Below are 12,644 nucleotides of genomic sequence, written 5' to 3' on the forward strand. Positions count from 1 at the left end.
ATAAGCATAATGTGGCTAATAATATGAGTTAGATTGATAATAATAAGAGTAATGAGTATAGTAATTGTCGTTCTATCGATCATATCTGCATAATATGGTTAATAATATGAGTTAGATTGATAATAGTGAGTGTAATAAGTTTAGTAAATGTCGTTCTATCGATCATATAAGCATAATATAGCTAATAATATGAGTTAGATTGATAATAATAAGAGTAATGAGTTTAGTAATTGTCGTTCTATCGATCATATAAGCATAATATGGCTAATAATATGAGTTAGATTGATAATAATAAGAGTAATGAGTCTAGTAATTGTCGTTCTATCGATCATATCTGCATAATATGGTTAATAATATGAGTTAGATTGTTAATAATAAGAGTAATGAGTATAGTAATTGTCGTTCTATCGATCATATCGGCATAATATGGTTAATAATATGAGTTACATTGATAATAGTGAGTGTAATAAGTTTAGTAAATGTCGTTCTATCGATCATATAAGCATAATATAGCTAATAATATGAGTTACATTGATAATAATAAGAGTAATAAGTATAGTAATTGTCGTTCTATCGATCATATAAGCATAATATGGCTAATAATATGAGTTAGATTGATAATAATAACAGTAATGAGTATAGTAATTGTCGTCCTATCGATCATATAAGCATAATATGGCTAATAATATGAGTTAGATTGATAATAATAAGAGTAATGAGTATAGTAATTGTCGTTCTATCGATCATATCTGCATAATATGGTTAATAATATGAGTTAGATTGGTAATAGTGAGTGTAATAAGTTTAGTAATTGTCGTTCTATCGATAATATAAGCATAATATGGCTAATAATACGAGTGAGATTGATAATAATAAGAGTAATAGGTACAGTAATTGTCGTTCTATCGATCATATAAGCATAATATGGCTAATATAATGAGTTAGATTGATAATAATAACAGTAATGAGTATAGTAATTGTCGTCCTATCGATCATATAAGCATAATATGGCTAATAATATGAGTTAGATTGATAATAATAACAGTCATGAGTATAGCAATTGTCGTCCTATCGATCATATAAGCATAATATGGCTAATAATATGAGTTAGATTGATAATAATAAGGGTAATATGTATAGTAATTATCGTTCTATCGATCATATAAGCATAATATGGCTAATAATATGAGTTAGATTGATAATAATAACAGTAATGAGTATAGTAATTGTCGTCCTATCGATCATATAAGCAGAATATGGCTAATAATATGAGTTAGATTGATAATAGTAAGAGTAATGAGTATAGCAATTGTCGTACTATCGATCATAAAAGCATAATGTGGCTAATAATATGAGTTAGTTTGATAATAATAAGAGTAATGAGTCTAGTAATTGTCGTTCTATCGATCATATCTGCATAATATGGTTAATAATATTAGTTAGAATGATAACAGTGAGTGTAATAAGTTTAGTAATTGTCGTTCTATCGATAATATAAGCATAATATGGCTAATAATATGAGTGAGATTGATAATAATAAGAGTAATGAGTATAGTAATTGTCGTTCTATCGATCATATAAGCATAATATGGCTAATAATATGAGTTAGATTGATAATAATAAGAGTAATAAGTACAGTAATTGTCATTCTATCGATCATATAAGCATAATATGGCTAATAATATGAGTTACATTGATAATAGTGAGTGTAATAAGTTTAGTAAATGTCGTTCTATCGATCATATAAGCATAATATAGCTAATAATATGAGTTACATTGATAATAATAAAAAGTAATGAGTATAGTAATTGTCGTTCTATCGGTCATATCTGCATAATATGACTAATAATATGAGTTAGATTGATAATAGTGAGTGTAATAAGTATAGTAATTGTTGTTCTATCGATCATATAAGCAGAATATGGCTAATAATATGAGTTAGATTGATAATAGTAAGAGTAATGGGTATAGTAATTGTCGTACTATCGATCATATAAGCATAATGTGGCTAATAATATGAGTTAGATTGATAATAATAAGAGTAATGAGTATAGTAATTGTCGTTCTATCGATCATATCTGCATAATATGGTTAATAATATGAGTTAGATTGATAATAGTGAGTGTAATAAGTTTAGTAAATGTCGTTCTATCGATCATATAAGCATAATATAGCTAATAATATGAGTTAGATTGATAATAATAAGAGTAATGAGTTTAGTAATTGTCGTTCTATCGATCATATAAGCATAATATGGCTAATAATATGAGTTAGATTGATAATAATAAGAGTAATGAGTCTAGTAATTGTCGTTCTATCGATCATATCTGCATAATATGGTTAATAATATGAGTTAGATTGTTAATAATAAGAGTAATGAGTATAGTAATTGTCGTTCTATCGATCATATCGGCATAATATGGTTAATAATATGAGTTACATTGATAATAGTGAGTGTAATAAGTTTAGTAAATGTCGTTCTATCGATCATATAAGCATAATATAGCTAATAATATGAGTTACATTGATAATAATAAGAGTAATAAGTATAGTAATTGTCGTTCTATCGATCATATAAGCATAATATGGCTAATAATATGAGTTAGATTGATAATAATAACAGTAATGAGTATAGTAATTGTCGTCCTATCGATCATATAAGCATAATATGGCTAATAATATGAGTTAGATTGATAATAATAAGAGTAATGAGTATAGTAATTGTCGTTCTATCGATCATATCTGCATAATATGGTTAATAATATGAGTTAGATTGGTAATAGTGAGTGTAATAAGTTTAGTAATTGTCGTTCTATCGATAATATAAGCATAATATGGCTAATAATACGAGTGAGATTGATAATAATAAGAGTAATAGGTACAGTAATTGTCGTTCTATCGATCATATAAGCATAATATGGCTAATATAATGAGTTAGATTGATAATAATAACAGTAATGAGTATAGTAATTGTCGTCCTATCGATCATATAAGCATAATATGGCTAATAATATGAGTTAGATTGATAATAATAACAGTCATGAGTATAGCAATTGTCGTCCTATCGATCATATAAGCATAATATGGCTAATAATATGAGTTAGATTGATAATAATAAGGGTAATATGTATAGTAATTATCGTTCTATCGATCATATAAGCATAATATGGCTAATAATATGAGTTAGATTGATAATAATAACAGTAATGAGTATAGTAATTGTCGTCCTATCGATCATATAAGCAGAATATGGCTAATAATATGAGTTAGATTGATAATAGTAAGAGTAATGAGTATAGCAATTGTCGTACTATCGATCATAAAAGCATAATGTGGCTAATAATATGAGTTAGTTTGATAATAATAAGAGTAATGAGTCTAGTAATTGTCGTTCTATCGATCATATCTGCATAATATGGTTAATAATATTAGTTAGAATGATAACAGTGAGTGTAATAAGTTTAGTAATTGTCGTTCTATCGATAATATAAGCATAATATGGCTAATAATATGAGTGAGATTGATAATAATAAGAGTAATGAGTATAGTAATTGTCGTTCTATCGATCATATAAGCATAATATGGCTAATAATATGAGTTAGATTGATAATAATAAGAGTAATAAGTACAGTAATTGTCATTCTATCGATCATATAAGCATAATATGGCTAATAATATGAGTTACATTGATAATAGTGAGTGTAATAAGTTTAGTAAATGTCGTTCTATCGATCATATAAGCATAATATAGCTAATAATATGAGTTACATTGATAATAATAAAAAGTAATGAGTATAGTAATTGTCGTTCTATCGGTCATATCTGCATAATATGACTAATAATATGAGTTAGATTGATAATAATAAGAGTAATCAGTATAGTAATTGTCGTTCTATCGATCATATCTGCATAATATGGTTAATAATATGAGTTAGATTGATAATAGTGAGTGTAATAAGTTTAGTAATTGTCGTTCTATCGATAATATAAGCATAATATGGCTAATAATATGAGTGAGATTGATAATAATAAGAGTAATGAGAATAGTAATTGTCGTTCTATCGATCATATAAGCATAATATGGCTAATAATATGAGTTAGATTGATAATAATAACAGTAATGAGTATAGTAATTGTCGTTCTATCGATCATATAAGCATAATATGGCTAATAATATGAGTTAGATTGATAATAGTAAGAGTAATGAGTATAGTAATTGTCGTACTATCGATCATATAAGCACAATGTGGCTAATAATATGAGTTAGATTGATAATAATAAGAGTAATAAGTATAGTAATTGTCGTTCTATCGATCATATAAGCATAATATGGCTAATAATATGAGTTAGATTGATAATAGTGAGTGTAATAAGTATAGTAATTGTCGTTCTATCGATCATATAAGCAGAATATGGCTAATAATTTGAGTTAGATTGATAATAATAAGAGTAATGAGTATAGTAATTGTCGTTCTATCGATCATATAAGCATAATATGGCTAATAATATGAGTTAGATTGATAATAATAAGAGTAATGAGTATAGTAATTGTCGTTCTATCGATCATATAAGCAGAATATGGCGAATAATATGAGTTAGATTGATAATAGTAAGAGTAATGAGTATAGTAATTGTCGTACTATCGATCATATAAGCATAATGTGGCTAATAATATGAGTTAGATTGATAATAATAAGAGTAATAAGTATAGTAATTGTCGTTCTATCGGTCATATAACCATAATATGGCTAATAATATGAGTTAGATTGATAATCATAAGAGTAATGAGTATAGTAATTGTCGTACTATCGATCATATAAGCATAATATGGCTAATAATATGAGTTAGATTGATAATAATAACAGTAATGAGTATAGTAATTGTCGTCCTATCGATCATATAAGCATAATATGGCTAATAATATGAGTTAGATTGATAATAATAAGAGTAATGAGTATAGTAATTGTCGTTCTATCGATCATATCTGCATAATATGGTCAATAATATGAGTTAGATTGATAATAGTGAGTGTAATAAGTTTAGTAAATGTCGTTCTATCGATCATATAAGCATAATATAGCTAATAATATGAGTTACATTGATAATAACAAGAGTAATAAGTATAGTAATTGTCGTTCTATCGATCATATAAGCATAATATGGCTAATAATATGAGTTAGATTGATAAAAGTGAGTGTAATAAGTTTAGTAAATGTCGTTCTATCGATCATATAAGCATAATATAGCTAATAATATGAGTTAGATTGATAATAATAAGAGTAATGAGTATAGTAATTGTCGTTCTATCGATCATATAAGCATAATATGGCTAATAATATGAGTTAGATTGATAATAATAAGAGTAATGAGTCTAGTAATTGTCGTTCTATCGATCATATCTGCATAATATGGTTAATAATATGAGTTAGATTGATAATAATAAGAGTAATGAGTATAGTAATTGTCGTTCTATCGATCATATCTGCATAATATGGTTAATAATATGAGTTACATTGATAATAATAAGAGTAATGAGTATAGTAATTGTCGTTCTATCGATCATATCTGCATAATATGGTTAATAATATGAGTTAGATTGATAATAGTGAGTGTAATAAGTTTAGTAAATGTCGTTCTATCGATCATATAAGCATAATATAGCTAATAATATGAGTTACATTGATAATAACAAGAGTAATAAGTATAGTAATTGTCGTTCTATCGATCATATAAGCATAATATGGCTAATAATATGAGTTAGATTGATAAAAGTGAGTGTAATAAGTTTAGTAAATGTCGTTCTATCGATCATATAAGCATAATATAGCTAATAATATGAGTTAGATTGATAATAATAAGAGTAATGAGTATAGTAATTGTCGTTCTATCGATCATATAAGCATAATATGGCTAATAATATGAGTTAGATTGATAATAATAAGAGTAATGAGTCTAGTAATTGTCGTTCTATCGATCATATCTGCATAATATGGTTAATAATATGAGTTAGATTGATAATAATAAGAGTAATGAGTATAGTAATTGTCGTTCTATCGATCATATCTGCATAATATGGTTAATAATATGAGTTACATTGATAATAGTGAGTGTAATAAGTTTAGTAAATGTCGTTCTATCGATCATATAAGCATAATATAGCTAATAATATTAGTTACATTGATAATAATAAGAGTAATAAGTATAGTAATTGTCGTTCTATCGATCATATAAGCATAATATGGCTAATAATATGAGTTAGATTCATAATAATAACAGTAATGAGTATAGCAATTGTCGTCCTATCGTTCATATAAGCATATTATGGCTAATAATATGAGTTAGATTGATAATAATAAGAGTAATGAGTATAGTAATTGTCGTTCTATCGATCATATCTGCATAATATGGTTAATAATATGAGTTAGATTGATGATAGTGAGTGTAATAAGTTTAGTAAATGTCGTTCTATCGATCATATAAGCATAATATAGCTAATAATATGAGTTACATTGATAATAATAAGAGTAATGAGTATAGTAATTGTCGTTCTATTGATCATATCTGCATAATATGACTAATAATATGAGTTAGATTGATAATAATAACAGTAATGAGTATAGTAATTGTCGTTCTATCGATCATATAAGCATAATATGGCTAATAATATGAGTTAGATTGATAATAGTAAGAGTAATGAGTATAGTAATTGTCGTACTATCGATCATATAAGCACAATGTGGCTAATAATATGAGTTAGATTGATAATAATAAGAGTAATAAGTATAGTAATTGTCGTTCTATCGATCATATAAGCATAATATGGCTAATAATATGAGTTAGATTGATAATAGTGAGTGTAATAAGTATAGTAATTGTCGTTCTATCGATCATATAAGCAGAATATGGCTAATAATTTGAGTTAGATTGATAATAATAAGAGTAATGAGTATAGTAATTGTCGTTCTATCGATCATATAAGCATAATATGGCTAATAATATGAGTTAGATTGATAATAATAAGAGTAGTGAGTATAGTAATTGTCGTTCTATCGATCATATCTGCATAATATGGTTAATAATATGAGTTAGATTGGTAATAGTGAGTGTAATAAGTATAGTAATTGTCGTTCTATCGGTCATATGAGCATAATATGGCTAATAATATGAGTTAGATTGATAATAGTAAGAGTAATAAGTATAGTAATTGTCGTTCTATCGATCATATAAGCATAATATGGCTAATAATATGAGTTAGATTGATAATAGTGAGTGTAATAAGTATAGTAATTGTCGTTCTATCGATCATATAAGCAGAATATGGCTAATAATATGAGTTAGATTGATAATAGTGAGTGTAATAAGTATAGTAATTGTCGTACTATCGATCATATAAGCATAATGTGGCTAATAATATGAGTTAGATTGATAATAATAAGAGTAGTGAGTATAGTAATTGTTATTCTATCTATCATATCTGCATAATATGGTTAATAATATGAGTTAGATTGATAATAGTGAGTGTAATAAGTATAGTAATTGTCGCTCTATCGATCATATAAGCATAATATGGAAATAATATGAGTTAGATAGATAATAATAAGAGTAATGTGTATAGTTATTGTCGTTCTATCGATCATATCTGCATAATATGGTTAATCATATGAGTTAGATTGGTAATAGTGAGTGTAATAAGTATAGTAATTGTCGTTCTATCGGTCATATGACCATAATATGGCTAATAATATGAGTTAGATTGATAATAGTAAGTGTAATAAGTATAGTAATTGTCGTTCTATCGATCATATAAGCATAATATGGCTAATAATATGAGTTAGATTGATAATAGTGAGTGTAATAAGTATAGTAATTGTCGTTCTATCGATCATATAAGCAGAATATGGCTAATAATATGAGTTAGATTGATAATAGTAAGAGTAATGGGTATAGTAATTGTCGTACTATCGATCATATAAGCATAATGTGGCTAATAATATGAGTTAGATTGATAATAATAAGAGTAATGAGTATAGTAATTGTCGTTCTATCGATCATATCTGCATAATATGGTTAATAATATGAGTTAGATTGATAATAGTGAGTGTAATAAGTTTAGTATATGTCGTTCTATCGATCATATAAGCATAATATAGCTAATAATATGAGTTACATTGATAATAATAAGAGTAATAAGTATAGTAATTGTCGTTCTATCGATCATATAAGCATAATATGGCTAATAATATGAGTTAGATTGATAATAATAAGAGTAATGAGTACAGTAATTGTCGTTCTATCGATCATATAAGCATAATATGGCTAATAATATGAGTTAGATTGATAATAGTGAGTGTAATAAGTATAGTAATTGTCGTTCTATCGATCATATAAGCAGAATATGGCTAATAATATGAGTTAGATTGATAATAGTAAGAGTAATGCGTATAGTAATTGTCGTACTATCGATCATATAAGCATAATATGGCTAATAATATGAGTTAGATTGATAATAATAAGAGTAATGAGTATAGTAATTGTCGTTCTATCGATCATATAAGCATAATATGGCTAATAATATGAGTTAGATTGATAATAATAACAGTAATGAGTATAGTAATTGTCGTTCTATCGATCATATAAGCATAATATGGCCAATAATATGAGTTAGATTGATAATAGTGAGTGTAATAAGTATAGTAATTGTCGTTCTATCGATCATATAAGCAGAATATGGCTAATAATATGAGTTAGATTGATAATAGTAAGAGTAATGCGTATAGTAATTGTCGTACTATCGATCATATAAGCATAATATGGCTAATAATATGAGTTAGATTGATAATAATAAGAGTAATGAGTATAGTAATTGTCGTTCTATCGATCATATAAGCATAATATGGCTAATAATATGAGTTAGATTGATAATAATAACAGTAATGAGTATAGTAATTGTCGTCCTATCGATCATATAAGCATAATATGGCTAATAATATGAGTTAGATTGATAATAATAAGAGTAATATGTATAGTAACTGTCGTTCTATCGATCATATAAGCATAATATGGCTAATAATATGAGTTAGATTGACAATAGTGAGTGTAATAAGTATAGTAATTGTCGTTCTATCGATCATATAAGCAGAATATGGCTAATAATATGAGTTATATTGATAATAGTAAGAGTAATGAGTATAGTAATTGTCGTACTATCGATCATATAAGCATAATGTGGCTAATAATATGAGTTAGATTGATAATAATAAGAGTAGTGAGTATAGTAATTGTCGTTCTATCGATCATATCTGCATAATATGGTTAATAATATGAGTTAGATTGGTAATAGTGAGTGTAATAAGTATAGTAATTGTCGTTCTATCGGTCATATGAGCATAATATGGCTAATAATATGAGTTAGATTGATAATAGTAAGAGTAATAAGTATAGTAATTGTCGTTCTATCGATCATATAAGCATAATATGGCTAATAATATGAGTTAGATTGATAATAGTGAGTGTAATAAGTATAGTAATTGTCGTTCTATCGATCATATAAGCAGAATATGGCTAATAATATGAGTTAGATTGATAATAGTGAGTGTAATAAGTATAGTAATTGTCGTACTATCGATCATATAAGCATAATGTGGCTAATAATATGAGTTAGATTGATAATAATAAGAGTAGTGAGTATAGTAATTGTCGTTCTATCTATCATATCTGCATAATATGGTTAATAATATGAGTTAGATTGATAATAGTGAGTGTAATAAGTATAGTAATTGTCGCTCTATCGATCATATAAGCATAATATGGAAATAATATGAGTTAGATAGATAATAATAAGAGTAATGTGTATAGTTATTGTCGTTCTATCGATCATATCTGCATAATATGGTTAATCATATGAGTTAGATTGGTAATAGTGAGTGTAATAAGTATAGTAATTGTCGTTCTATCGGTCATATGACCATAATATGGCTAATAATATGAGTTAGATTGATAATAGTAAGTGTAATAAGTATAGTAATTGTCGTTCTATCGATCATATAAGCATAATATGGCTAATAATATGAGTTAGATTGATAATAGTGAGTGTAATAAGTATAGTAATTGTCGTTCTATCGATCATATAAGCAGAATATGGCTAATAATATGAGTTAGATTGATAATAGTAAGAGTAATGGGTATAGTAATTGTCGTACTATCGATCATATAAGCATAATGTGGCTAATAATATGAGTTAGATTGATAATAATAAGAGTAATGAGTATAGTAATTGTCGTTCTATCGATCATATCTGCATAATATGGTTAATAATATGAGTTAGATTGATAATAGTGAGTGTAATAAGTTTAGTAAATGTCGTTCTATCGATCATATAAGCATAATATAGCTAATAATATGAGTTACATTGATAATAATAAGAGTAATAAGTATAGTAATTGTCGTTCTATCGATCATATAAGCATAATATGGCTAATAATATGAGTTAGATTGATAATAATAAGAGTAATGAGTATAGTAATTGTCGTTCTATCGATCATATAAGCATAATATGGCTAATAATATGAGTTAGATTGATAATAGTGAGTGTAATAAGTATAGTAATTGTCGTTCTATCGATCATATAAGCAGAATATGGCTAATAATATGAGTTAGATTGATAATAGTAAGAGTAATGCGTATAGTAATTGTCGTACTATCGATCATATAAGCATAATATGGCTAATAATATGAGTTAGATTGATAATAATAAGAGTAATGAGTATAGTAATTGTCGTTCTATCGATCATATAAGCATAATATGGCTAATAATATGAGTTAGATTGATAATAATAACAGTAATGAGTATAGTAATTGTCGTTCTATCGATCATATAAGCATAATATGGCTAATATTATGAGTTAGATTGATAATAGTGAGTGTAATAAGTATAGTAATTGTCGTTCTATCGATCATATAAGCAGAATATGGCTAATAATATGAGTTAGATTGATAATAGTAAGAGTAATGAGTATAGTAATTGTCGTCCTATCGATCATATAAGCATAATATGGCTAATAATATGAGTTAGATTGATAATAATAAGAGCAATATGTATAGTAACTGTCGTTCTATCGATCATATAAGCATAATATGGCTAATAATATGAGTTAGATTGATAATAGTGAGTGTAATAAGTATAGTAATTGTCGTTCTATCGATCATATAAGCAGAATATGGCTAATAATATGAGTTAGATTGATAATAGTAAGAGTAATGCGTATAGTAATTGTCGTACTATCGATCATATAAGCATAATATGGCTAATAATATGAGTTAGATTGATAATAGTAAGAGTAATGAGTATAGTAATTGTCGTACTATCGATCATATAAGCATAATGTGGCTAATAATATGAGTTAGATTGATAATAATAAGAGTAATAAGTATAGTAAATGTCGTTCTATCGGTCATATAACCATAATATGGCTAATAATATGAGTTAGATTGATAATAATAAGAGTAAAGAGTATAGTAATTGTCGTTCTATCGATCATATCTGCATAATATGGTTAATAATATGAGTTAGATTCATAATAATAACAGTAATGAGTATAGTAATTGTCGTCCTATCGTTCATATAAGCATATTATGGCTAATAATATGAGTTAGATTGATAATAATAAGAGTAATGAGTATAGTAATTGTCGTTCTATCGATCATATCTGCATAATATGGTTAATAATATGAGTTAGATTGATAATAGTGAGTGTAATTAGTTTAGTAAATGTCGTTCTATCGATCATATAAGCATAATATAGCTAATAATATGAGTTACATTGATAATAATAAGAGTAATGAGTATAGTAATTGTCGTTCTATCGATCATATCTGCATAATATGACTAATAATATGAGTTAGATTGATAATAATAACAGTAATGTGTATAGTAATTGTCGTCCTATCGATCATATAAGCATAATATGGCTAATAATATGAGTTAGATTGATAATAATAAGAGTAATATGTATAGTAATTATCGTTCTATCGATCATATAAGCATAATATGCCTAATAATATGAGTTAGATTGATAATAATAACAGTAATGAGTATAGTAATTGTCGTCCTATCGATCATATAAGCATAATATGGCTAATAATATGAGTTAGATTGATAATAATAAGAGTAATATGTATAGTAGCTGTCGTTCTATCGATCATATAAGCATAATATGGCTAATAATATGAGTTAGATTGATAATAGTGAGTGTAATAAGTATAGTAATTGTCGTTCTATCGATCATATAAGCAGAATATGGCTAATAATATGAGTTAGATTGATAACAGTAAGAGTAATGCGTATAGTAATTGTCGTACTATCGATCATATAAGCATAATATGGCTAATAATATGAGTTAGATTGATAATAATAAGAGTAATGAGTATAGTAATTGTCGTTCTATCGATCATATAAGCATAATATGGCTAATAATATGAGTTAGATTGATAATAATAACAGTAATGAGTATAGTAATTGTCGTCCTATCGATCATATAAGCATAATATGGCTAATAATATGAGTTAGATTGATAATAATAAGAGTAATATGTATAGTAACTGTCGTTCTATCGATCATATAAGCATAATATGGCTAATAATATGAG

The sequence above is a fragment of the Megachile rotundata genome, unplaced genomic scaffold, assembly GCF_050947335.1.
Source record: "Megachile rotundata isolate GNS110a unplaced genomic scaffold, iyMegRotu1 scaffold0205, whole genome shotgun sequence".
Taxonomy (NCBI): Eukaryota; Metazoa; Arthropoda; class Insecta; order Hymenoptera; family Megachilidae; genus Megachile; species Megachile rotundata.